This window comes from Lasioglossum baleicum, chromosome 4 (genome assembly GCF_051020765.1).
Source record: "Lasioglossum baleicum chromosome 4, iyLasBale1, whole genome shotgun sequence".
Classification (NCBI taxonomy): Eukaryota; Metazoa; Arthropoda; class Insecta; order Hymenoptera; family Halictidae; genus Lasioglossum; species Lasioglossum baleicum.
Window position 1 is genome coordinate 3,655,134 of NC_134932.1, and position 13,316 is coordinate 3,668,449.

The window sequence follows — 13,316 nt, forward strand, 5'->3', positions numbered from 1 at the left end:
ATAGTAGTTATAATATTTGTCACTATTATAATACAATAATCCTGAAGACAGGTGCTATAATTGTTCCATCTGTTCATAATAATTTGACCGGCCACTGTTACCATTTGCGACCACCACAGTCGAGTGAGAAGCCGGTTCGAAATGGTGAGAAAAAAGTCTTTCTCTGTCTAAGCGACACGTGAAATTAGTAAACAGGGTAGAAGAAGGGTCTCATGGCGTGGAAAGGGAAAAATATGGCAGAACCGGATAACAGAAGAAGAAGAAGAAGAAGAAGAAGACTGTGTGCGTGTGTGCGTGTGTGTGAGCGTGTGCGTGTGTGGAGAGGGGGAAGGAAAAAGAGCAAGTAGGAAGAGAAGATAGTGGTGAACGATAATGTCCAGCCGTGAGCGTTACTCGGACCGTGAATGTGTCTGGCCGGGTCCTCATCCTTCGGAGGACTATTTGTTCCACGCAACGCGTAAATTACGGCCAATCGGGCCGGGAAGAGCCGGCGGAGCAGCAACAATGACGGTCCGCTGCTTCGACGACCATTATGTATCTCGAAGACGAGGGAATTTCGCGAGGTTGCCCGGAGGGTACTGATCCGGAGCGCGTCACGGTTCGACGGTTCGTTCAGCCCCGAAGTTATCCTCTGTGAACACCGGTATTCCTACGCGGTAGACTTGTTTCGGAATTTGATTATTTTTTCCCCCTTTCGTCCGACCCACCTGGACTGCCGCGTTCCTCTTGCACGTCAGCCGATGTCTTCATTAACTTCGCTACCGTCTTCGAGTTTTGTCGTCTTTAACTTTGGCCCGACAGATATTTCCTTCGTGAAGTTTAAGAGGCAGTATGTGAACCCAAAAATTCAATTTTTACGAGACTGATTTATTAATTTGATAGCTCTCAACTAAACCACGACTCGATGGCTCGAAAAAAGCTCGAGGACCTCGCTGTGCAATGTGGCTTTCGTTGTTAGACGCGCTTACGATCTTTGCAAACTCGCCCAAAGTTGGCGGAGTCTGGTCAGGAAGGGTTTATCGGGGTTAAAGTCGGGATAGTCGGCTGAATGACTATGGTTCCCTAGCGGAGATGACCGCATCGAGACTCGCGCTATGTTTGGAACACTTTGTCCGCACTCTATGTATTTCTACAAGAAATACCCAAAATTTATAGCAGGTTATAACTAACTGTTATAACCAAAAAGAAAAGAAAAGTCGTGGAATTAGAAGTATTTCATCGACTAAAATCGTATTGGTTACAAATAAGGAATATAAGCAGAGTTGGGCATTAATCGATTAAAATTTTAATCATGATCGATTGATTAATGTGTACGATTAAAAAACGAAATCATCGAAACATCGATGATTGATTCAATCGATAGGTGAAGGTTATCCGAGATGCCTCCCCTCAAAGCTGTATTTCCCATGATTTTTATCGTATCATAGAAAATTTTAGGATAACTGTTAATTTTGGTTCCTGATTTATACAGCTTTCACGGTTGGAGCAAAAATCTTCTTAAAATTTAGACTTTTATAGAAAATGAAATTTCTCACAAACCGAGTACGTACAATAGAAGACATTCGCATGAAAATCCACAAGAAGCTTTTGTCAAAAGTATCGAGACGCAAGATTCGTTGTAATTGTCGCCGCTGTCAATTGATTTATGTCCCGAGCAGCAAGAACTATTTGATCAAGCGATACTGGCTTTCAATCTAACAATAAGTATCCGATGTGTCAAAAACCGTGTGCCACTTACCAGCAACGACGGACAGAAGCTTTTGCACGGAGCGACAACACGGTAGTCACGATCGTTTCTTGAGACGCGTGTCACAATGGCCGCGCGCGACATACAATTATTCCCCGTGATTCATCAGGTTCCCATGCGTTAATACGAATCACCGTGCCGATATAAATTACAAAGTGATTGTGCACGCGTGTTATGCTCGTTGCCGGGTGCATGAGTTACACGCCCGGGTCCCGGACAGTCCCGGTATCGGAGGCTGCTGCCGCCGCGCCGCGCCGCATTAAAAATTAATGCTGACAAGGAGAGCCGACAATAACGAAACGCGCGTCGAACACCGAAGAGATATGCGGCCATTATGCTCGGGAATTACCGACGGCGTGATCTCTGCCCTTTTCGTTCGACTGAATGGAATGAAGGATTTTCAATCACCCGCTCTCCGCGGTTCTGCAAAAATCTACAGCCATAAATAGTAGCTTGCCCGGGCCTCGCGGTACAAGTTAACAATAATTGATTATTGTAATGTAATACGTTCCACCCGCGTCGCACGCTCGTTCTCTTATTCGCAGACAGCGGATTTTATGCGTTTACCACAGAGTGATGAGTAGGTGTATAATTTAAAATGGTAAAAATATTATGATAGAAGAATTTCAATTCAGATAGAAAAAATTTTTATTTTGCATCATGATCCGCCGAGACTCTTATCAGACACCGGGGAACGCGAATGATACAAAGCCATGTAGAAAAGTAGCTTTGGGTTCCTCATTGAATTACACAATTTAGTAAATGTATTTGATCCAGAGCATTATATTATATTATATTAGCAGCTACTTTGCGATGGTAAAACATTTCTTCCGCTGATAGAGAATTATACTCGTAACAGCCTTTTCCAAATAAAAAAACTGCGTAAACGACGCTGTAAAGTATTTTAAAAGTGGGCCATTTGACCGGCAAAATAACGTCCTGGATAAAATAACCGCTTGGAACGGGTCGAAGAAGGTTTAAAGAGGTCAGAAGTGTTTTCGCCAGGCTCAGGTGTGCGAATAATTTAAAAAATTTGACTGTGTGGAGCATCGCATTCCGTGCAATTAAGTGTTGGCAATAAATTTTTCCGTGCACGAGGAAGCTGCGAGGTGAAAACGCCGACGCCGACGCCGAAACGGAACGCCTTTTGCCGGTTGTTTCTTTGTTATCACCGGTGGCTTCGTTGCAGTTTTATTGCACCGACGAATCGCCGGCTTTAACGACCTCTTAATCTGTTTCCACAAACGAGCGGTCGCGTTTCACCGGCGAAAAATCACGGCGCGCATCACGGTTCACTATCTCGGCCATGCTCTTTAAAACCTTTTTCGTGGTTAACGGTACCTCGGTGCACACGCACGTCGAATTATTCCTTTCGGTTCTTTTCCCTTCTTTTTCCTGTCTTTTTTCCTTCATTTTTTGCTCTTCGTACGTAAGACACTACATACACGGCAACCGCCTGTAATTATCATTAAGGATCATGTATTCGTTTCGGCCAGGCGACGATTTATGCCTCATCGCGGATCATTTTGCGAAACCAGTGCAAGTCGGTTAATTCCGTGTACACTGAAACGGTTGCAATTTACGTTGCATCTGTAATATAGTTTCCGACCGCGACCATATGATTTTGGCGATATAAATTTTTATGGACCCCGAATCTTTATGTCGTATAAATCAACCGTGTTTATGGTGCCCCAGCGATTCTTCTTTTTCTAGACTTTGCACCTTCGTTCACCTCGAACCACAGGATCGTAATCGTGCTGCGGATCTGTATGCTATTATAGCTAATAAAAGATCAGGATGCAGTGAAATAAAATCTAAATGATATTCAATTCAATTGTAATATTTTACGCGGCTACTTAATTTTCTACTTTCTTGAAATATGGTTTTTCTTCACTCATTATTGAACATGAACAGCCGGGTGAAATTGCAGACAGTAAATGAAATTGCAGACACCTATATTTTGTATCATACGATGTACGATAATGTCGCAAATACTGTTGTACGATAATGTTTTACTACGCTACACGATCTTGTTCGACAAAAGATTGTTAAAACTGTTGACGATAAATCGAACAGAGAGCGAAAGGATAACAGAATTTCCACGGGACATTTTTCCGGAATAAATTGGCCGAGAGGCGGAGGAACGAACGAACAGCACCGCTTTGAAATTTTCCACGTAGACGCTCGTTTTTCCGCAAATACACGTCTCCTGGCTCAATTACCGTGGATCTGGGTTGGCCTACGGCTCCAGATCGCTCGTTTACATAATTCGACGGAAATCATCAAGCTTATCCTGCAGCCGGAGCACTAACGAACAGACTTGCAAAGCATAATCAGCCAATTTAGTGTGGCTAGCAAATGCATCTAGCTCGGGTTACAAAAGGGGACGTTGCGCTATTCAAGATTTCGGTATGATAACTCCGATATGCGAGTTGCTCACCATGGAAATAATGGATATATCAAAGTAATCGACTAAAGAATATTTAAAATACAGTACCATTATCCATTATCCGAACACCTGATATCTGAACTCCCTCTTATTCTATCGTACTGTTTTCTTCATGTAGAAATTATCGAAGAAAGTATGACAATTTTATCTGGTTCTCATTAGAGGTGTGCGAGATTCGGGAATTCCCGAAACCCGATGCTTGGGTCGGGATGGGAAGACTCGTATCAGGTCGGGATGGGTTTCCGAAATTGTTAGAGTTTCCCGTGAATTTTTTCGGGATTTTTGATACTCGGGGAACCCGAACATTTTCAGGATTCCGTCCCGTCCCGGTTTCGCACACCTCTAGTTCTCATTTATTCAGCTAATCATCCTAACGAAATCCAAGATTAGAGGAATAATTCATGTTTTTGCAAATGGATTGAATTATTCGGTGCGCAAACTCGTTTCTGCTAGTGAAAGTATGTCCGAGATTCAAAATCGCATCGCGAAGTGTTAATTTCACGTAATTACATCTTCCCGCGCGTTACTACATCCTGTTCGCACGCTTGTCTCCATCATTCAGCGTCGAACGCGGCTGTCTCTCTCGTCATTCATTCACGCGGCCTTACACACAAATTTCTCAATTCGCGCATTCTCGGCAGTCTCCGAGGGCCGAGTGATTAATCTCGTTATGGACGCTGCGAGATAGAGAGAGAGAGAGAGAGAGAGAGAGAGAGAGCCAAGGTCTCTGCCAGCAGACGACTCCGAGATTCAATCTACGTTTCTCTCGTCCTCTTCTTTCCTCCTGTCCTTTTGTTCGTTCGTATTCTCGAGTACCCACTTCTTCTCGCTAGTCAATGGTAACAAGATTTAAAGCCAAGACGTGACATCTTATGTACTCCTTGTGCTTGCTTCCTGTCTCTTTCCTCTCTCTCTCTCTCTCTCTCTCTCTCTCTCTCTCTCTCTCTCTCTCTCTCTCTCTCTCTCTCTCTCTCTCTCTCTCTCTCTCTCTCTCTCTCTCTCTCTCTCTCTCTCTCTCTTTCTCTCCTCCACTCTCTTTTCGCGGTTCTTTGCAGTTTATACGATTACGTTAGTTGTGTCTCATCGTGATTATTAGACTGCGGATCTTGATGCAATTATGGCTTTCGAAAATTTCCCAAAAATTCTAGGATATCAATTATGACAGAATTTAGTACGATTTCAACCAGGTACCAAAAATAACATCATTAATAAAAAGTCGATTATTATTGAAATTTAAGATAATCTACACAAAATATAAAGAAAAAAATTCGAAGAACAAAATGATTAAATAATATCGATTTTTATACAGTTCTTTTTAGATGCGCCTATTATAACTGTAAAGAAAATGATACGGGAAGGGGTTAATGTGTATTTTTTCAGATTGTGCGAACTCGTTTAAACGATTGTTCTTAACATTTATTTCAGAATTGTATTTTTGTCGTCTGACCATGTTTGAGCAACCCTGAAGCATCTACTGGTAGTCCTTGCAACGATAATGAATATCCAACATAAATGTTCACAGATTCCACTGAAAAATGCCGGCAAACCTATTACACAACAGTCGCATTCTTATACGGTCGTTGAAGGGATCTTTATGCAAATTTTGTTACCTTCCAACCTGTTAGCCTGTACGATCATTTTCTCGAGTCACATGGTGGACCAGCTGTCCCTTAACGAGCCTAAACCTCGAACGTTCTCGCCGACGGGTAATTTTATTTTATGAGATGAACGTCCGAATATTTCTTTCCGCGGGGTTCTCTCTAAATTGCTTGTATTTAAGCGGTTAGACGCCCTTGGCCCCTGCATAAATTCAACCGTAAATACCGGATTATTGCAGAGAAGCGCCGCGAAGAGACAGCCACCACCGGCAGTAATTGCGTGATTACCGGTAACATTCGCGTGTATGTTAGTAGCTCATTGTCGAATTAAAACTCGGCAACCGCCGACTAAGTGGTTATCAAAGTTGTTGTTCGATTGCGTCCCCGCGCGCCATCGCGATCGAAGTCTCGCTGCCTTTCGGACGCTTTTATCGATGCATTCAGTTCTTTACTAATTCAGGGACGGGATAATGAGAAACAATTACCGACGGCGACACTTATTTTATTAATCGCGTCGCGACTATTTTGTTCCACGATTAACACTAATCCTATCGAGCACGAAAAACGATTACATACATAAAATGGTTTATCTTAAATCGTAGAATGTTCAGATGTTAGAGGATTTGGACCTTGGAAGTTTCGCTGTATTTCATGTTGAGGGTAGACTCTGAATACGGAATACCGTTTGGATATTCATGCGCCATTAATTACTCAGTCATGCTAACATCTCCAGTAGGCAATATTCAAGTGGCCACTGCATGTAACGGACGTCTTGCTAACTCCAATCTCCATACATTGTAATTACCAACCTGTTACCCGACACTACGATGTGATTCTTCAGACTGTTAATTCGCGATTAACATTCCGCCGTTCACAAAGTTTTCCAAAGCAACTTTCTATCCGGCTGCTCTTTTCTTTACCGGACTCAAAATTTCTGCCGTTATCAGACAGATCGAAGTTTCGAGCCTGTGGGATCAATGTTGAGCATATGTATTTCCAGTTTCTTGACAGATAAGGGCGCCGCCATATTGGTTTGTAGTGACGGTCCTCTGGATTACATACCAAACACATCATAATTCGTAGGAGAAAGGTACTAATTTTAAGTCCGGTAAAGTAAAGTGTACCCTTTTATCGTTATTTAACAGTCCGCCAGCGAATATAATCATTTACAATTTTGTTTACCATAAATTAAATTCTTTTCGTCTGCTACGTAAAGTCAATAAAATATATAAAATCGTTTACAATTAGTAGACTCCGGATGTTTATGCAAGATAAAAAGTTTGTGCATCAATCGCAAGACACATATAGATATAAATTTATATTCTTCATTGATAATTTCAACGTGGTGAAAATAATATTATATATTAATACACTTAAAGTCTTTTAATATTTTCATTATAAGTTCTAAATTAATAAATGCATAAAATCCGGAGTCTAACAATTGGATTGCAGCAGTTAAATGAAGTAGATTTATTCAATATTTAAATGATAAGGGAACGTTTAAAAACTGAAGTTTCGTTTCATTAAGGGATTTCGTATTTTCACGAAAACGTATTCGTGAAAAAAAAAAAGTTGAACTTTCAACGGCTGGACAGCCGGCCAGGTTCGCCGCACGGTGAAATGGCAAAGAGTTCGCATAATTAATCAAAATTAAAACGGACTTTACTGGAAACCGTTCCAGCCGATTCGATTTCCGATGGTCGATTTCCAAGGCGGCCATGTAATGAAACGTGCCTCGTTAGCCGGTGACATGTTCGTTCGTCCAGATGTTGCCGAACATTCGTGGGAGATGCGAGTTTGTAGGTGGATCGGCTCTCGAACGCCGGATTCGTCTACCTACGAGTTTTAGCTTTCTCTTTGCCTTTCCCTGGTCGCCGCGCCGCGCGCCGCACCGAAACCGTATTTGCATCAGCGTACGATGAAAATTTTCCGAGCCGAAGTTCATTACAGAGTACCATTACCGTCTCGAAATTTCATTTGCGAAACATTCTCCATAATCCGATGATAAAGTTCATTTCACTCGGACAGGCCTCGAGATGTCGTAAACTGTAAACGGTTCAAATCCGATTTTGCCGAATATCTCTAGGTCTCCGCTATAGAATAATACACACGTATTTCTCAAGTTCAAAAATGGTCAGCAGTTTATGGATCTTGACGCAAAATAAATATTTTCGATATTCTTTTAAACCGAAAACTGTAACTACATATAAATCGTTATTGGTTCAAGAGCTGTATCGGAAACAGCACTTTCAAAGCTTTCGATAAGCATTCCGCTTAAAATCAACAAATGTGTGTATATCGTTTGCATCTTTGCTTTTCGTTATACATACTTTCCTCCATCCGTTCCGTCTACACGCGAATCCGTCAGAGGATTCTTGGTTGCATATTTGCTCGATCCTTACAAAACCTTCATTCCTCTCGTATGTTTTATCTCGTGGCTGCTTTGTGCACGTTTATTTAACCCATGTATGCATGACTCTTCCTCTGATTGTCTGTATACTGTTCTTCCGACAAGTGGTTTTAAGTTAAAGCCGCATAAACAATCAACTTCCGTGTACTTTTATATTTGTCCTAGCTGTCTTCACATTCTATTAGGTTAAAGTTTCTTTCGCAATGCGTACATTTAGTATTGTTACATCAATTGTTACTCAAACGTCCGTTTCCAGTCCGTTTTATTACCAAGTAACGAAGAGCTAATAAACAGATGATCACGTTGTTTGTATATGTTATGACATGCATGGAAAATTCCATGTAAAATACCGTTGGTCCTCGGGACACTTCTGCAAGGGTCTCGAGGAGGCCAGCATTTTCTTATTTTTTATGAGAGTCCGAGGCTCAAATTGCACACCCTTGGACCATCGGCTTCGGGACCATCATTCAGCGCAACTCCTTGAGAGTTTCGGATAAATAACTCTGTCTGCCGAGTCCTTGGAAAATACGTTTTTCAAAGAAGCATTGTTCCCGAAGTCGATGGTCGTCGTCCGCGTGAGACCACGGGTCATAAATTAAACGCACGTGTTGGCCACTTGGGCCTTTCGTTGTCACGCGACTCTGGGTCCGTTGCTAGTACCGTCTTTGTTTGTACATTTGCTTTCCGCGATTGGCTTGAGGTGGGGATGTCCTCCCCCGCCGATAGGGATGCATAGGAATATCTCCACCCTCGGGTCAGTCAACGAATGGGATGTTCTTTCCCCCAAAAAATGTACCATTTTCCCCACTATTCAATCTCACCACCGAGGTGAGGAACGAGCTGACCCAGGGAAATACAGTCTTCCGCAAAAGTTTAACTCGATTCGAGATAGAACTTCCAGTTCAAACAAGTGTAATACATATATTTTGTAAATATAGTGAACAAATCCAGAGGTTCGTTAAGGCGAAATGGGTGTCGAGCTGTCGTTTCATTGAAATTTACAACGCAGAACCTCTCAAATATATTAAGAGAAGCTGCGAACGTAACAGTATATGTACATATACTTGTGTGATGTAACAATATTAAATGTACGCATTTTACGGAATTTTGAATTTCATCTACTCAATCAAAAGATCCGCAGTCTATTTATTACATACGGCTAACTATTGCTACTGTAACCAACGATACAAGTCAATAAACAGGGTTTACGCCTGCCGGAGTCGAGAAGAAGCAAAGAAAGGAAGACACACGGGAACAAATTTTATTGCGGACCGTAAACTTTTTCGCCGGCCGTTTTCCCGGGGCTCGTCAGCGCCATCGGGTTGCTGCCACCATGATGCAGACATTAAGATAATCGACCGTGCCGTGAACGTTTCTCCAGGGTACGCGATGGGATCCCCAGTCAAACGATGAGCAGTATTGCTCGGCGAAGAAGTTGTGTATCGGTGCCGGGTTATTTTCTGGGACTGCTATCAGGGCCCAAGTGCTCGTGATTGCAGGGGTTCCGCCACGAAGATCACAAGGATCACCGAGAAAAAATGCTTCCACCGTCGTGGAACAATCCTCCTCGAGTCGACGAGATACTGAAAAACGCTCGTCATGTCAGCACGGCGAAACGCACGGTATATACAGGGTGAGTCACCAAACGTTACCACCTCAAATATCTTTGTTGTTTCTAAAGATACGTAAAATATGGTAAGGACAAAGTTGAATGGTACAATGGGGCTGACACGATGCAAAAAAAAAAATTTTGTTTTTATGTCATTTTTTCAGAGATATGAAGGTGACCTTCATTTTTTTAAATGGAATGAGGTATTTTTTAATACATCAATCGATGCAGCTGGACATTCGTTATAATAAAGTACTAACCTATGTATGTCGAAAAGTTATTAGTTCAGGAGATATTTCAATTTAAATAACTCTAAAATACCATTACTGTCGTACTACGACGTCAGTGTTTACTTACTTATGTAACGTCTTATCACGACAGTAATGGTGTTTTAGAGTTATTTAAATTGAAATATCTCCTGAACTAATAACTTTTCGACATACATAGGTTAGTACTTTATTATAACGAATGTCCAGCTGCATCGATTGATGTATTAAAAAATACCTCATTCCATTTAAAAAAATGAAGGTCACCTTCATATCTCTAGAAAAAATTACATAAAAACAAAATTTTTTTTTTGCATCGTGTCAGCACCATTGTACCATTCAACTTTGTCCTTACCATATTTTACGTATCTTTAGAAACAACAAAGATATTTGAGGTGGTAACGTTTGGTGACTCACCCTGTATATATGTAATACAAATTCTTGTAACTCGAGATTTACTCGTTCAATTTCACGCGTCTTACCCGCGTATTCGTTTACGTTAAACACTTTTTGCGCGCATTGCTCGGCGTTTAGTATTCTCGAAATAGCGAACGGTATGTAGCCGAGATTGAAACAAATGTAAGTTGGTTAAATGGGGTCAGAAAACTCAAAACAAAGATGTCTAATTCAAAGTTAGGCTCGCGGAAACTGCGAAATCAAGAATTCCAATCCAGATTTACGAATGTGAAACAAACCGTTCCGAGGTAGACAGGGTAAAATTAGATTGGCCTAGAATTCGTAGACTGCGTTGCTAGCGAGGGTCGGGAAACTATTGTACAATTGAAGTGAACAGAGCGTGGAAGACATAATTGCGCTTCTATAAGATTTTGCGGGAATAACGGTGTGGGTGTACCTTTACATTAGACCGCGCGGCGGGAACAGGGAACACCCGACGGTTTTAAAACGGACGACGAGACGATCGATGCGAATTGACGACGCTCCGTTACTCTGCAAGGAATTGTAACAGTTTAGTGACAGAGCTTGACATGTAAAGATCTCCGATTATATCGTGGTGTGATTATATTGTAATAAACTCCTCGGTCCCTGTAAATAAACTCCTTCAATTTGAAAAACCTGACATGTGCCCTTCTCCCAGACATCCATTCAATTAACCCTAGGAACACCAAGGGGATGCTCATCGAACCCGTAGCTTGAAAAATGTTATAATACATTTGAATTATTTACACCCACTTTACCGGTTAAAAGAAGTCGATTTAACGGGCACAGGTTTCGCGGTCTGGAAACGCACATACGCGGACAACGATGCGTCCTGCAGCAATTTCCGGGCGGCTTCCAAACAGTCTCTGCCAAGAGCCACCTGCGGTCATAGGCCCGAAGATACACACAGCTGGGCACATTAACTATCTCTGCTGCCCGGTATTACCATCGAGAGTAGACTGTAGCAACGCAACGGCGAGACTCGGATACGAGATCCGATTGCAGCCGCTCCTTCAGAAATCCTGCTTTACAATTCGCAATAAAGTTCTATCAAAGACACGGTTGTCCGGTTGGGTAGCACGAAGGCAGGTGTCAGAAGTCTTAGGCACTAGAATCATATTTCGAGAGAGTAACGACCGGCTAGGCGGTTTCGAAGCGAGCGATGTCCCGAAACGAATCCGAATAAATGAGCAAGCTTACCGCGAGCTCGAGCTTAAAAAGCAAATCCCCGGTTTCCGCGGACTTTATCGTTCGCGCAGCAGGCGTACGAGCAAATATAATCACGTAGGCAGGATTTAGTCAGGCCGAGGTTAATTCGCCAGGCTGGCTGGGTGATCGCCGGCCATTCGGCCCGCTTTAAATTCAAATTTCGGCCCTGTGCCGTGCCGTGCCGTGTCGTGCCCTGTCGTGGCACAGTGCGAAGTTCCGCCCTCCTGAATTACGATTCCGGCGCGGCGGCGTTCGCGTTGCTCGTTTTCGTGGTACGCACGGATCCAGAAGCGGTCCCCATGGAAATGATTGCTCCCACGCGAAATGTCTGGCTCATTAGGCATTCCTTCAGTCTGCACGGTTATACTTGGCCTCAACCGGCACATCCTCCTCCTCCTCCACCTTTTCCTCTTCCTCTTCTGCAGCGCGCGCGGCCACCCTATTCTAGACTCACGTGTGGACAGAAAAGATGAACGGAGAAGAGCTGGCTGATGAGCAGCTTCGAAACCGAGACGAACATATCTACATACACTCGCACGCGCCGATGGGCATTAAGGGGGTGGACTGGTTCCCAGGATTGCAAGGGTGCGAGATGTGCCTTCCCAGTTCTCGGCAATGCAAAGATCGGGGTTTTCAATAGTCAAAAACGCTAGATGAAAGATCAATCTAGGCCACGATCGCCCTGAAAAGTCTTATTTTTACGTTTACGAGGCGTAATTTTCATTATTCGAAAGCATGTAGCTGTCGCAGCTTTATGAAAATAGCTACATGCGCCTCGTAAACGAAGAAATAGGGCTATTGATTATTTATCTAGCGTTTTTCACTACTGAAAACGCCCATCTTTGTATTATCGAGAAATGAGAACGCAACCTTGCAATCCCGGAAAAACGAGTTTACCTCCTTAGCGCACACCGAACGAAGACAGCGATGCTTTCGCGAGCCTTTCAGCCGAGTCTCTTATCCGGCACGCTGGATAATTAATCGTAATCGTAAACCGTAAAGTTGTTCGGCCGAAAAGTGTCGTTTCTCAGGGGGAAGCACGGGGCGCGGCGAGTATACAAATGTAGGCACAGTGGCCGGCGCGAGTAATGCGTTGCCGGACAAGATTCGGAAGCACGGTTCTACAGGGTGTATACATTAAAAGGGGCCGACGTAAAAATCCATTCACGTTTCAGGGGCATTAAAATACCTGCACGGAGGTGTGACTCAGCCAGAGCGACGCGACGACTACTTTGCGGCGAAGCAGGGTTTGTGGCCGGTCGCGAATGCTAAATTACCTTGGCGCACACGAAACCCCGAAAACAGACCGGACCGGACCGGACCGGACCGGAATTCGCAGGTGTCTGCTGCCATAAGTAGATGGCCCGGGACAGCCCGACAGGATATCTCCGGCCCCGGTTTGTCCCGGTATCTTCCTGTTGCTGCTTGTCCGTCCTTTCGCGCGAACGTATCTCTTCTCTTCTTCGCTCTCGCGTTTCTTCTCTCCTTCTCCTCTCTTCTCGTCCCACTTCAACTTTCGTACCCGCAATTAACCGGTTTTTGTTTTGTAAACCGATGCTGCCACTTTGCTCGCCGGACCACCCCGCTCCG

General features: G+C 43.4%; 1 protein-coding gene across 13 annotated transcripts in view; it reads right to left on the minus strand.

The window, feature by feature from the left end:
• Positions 1-13,316, minus strand: part of LOC143207673 (uncharacterized) — a 378,264-nt gene that overhangs the window by 170,080 nt on the left and 194,868 nt on the right. The window lies entirely within an intron of this gene.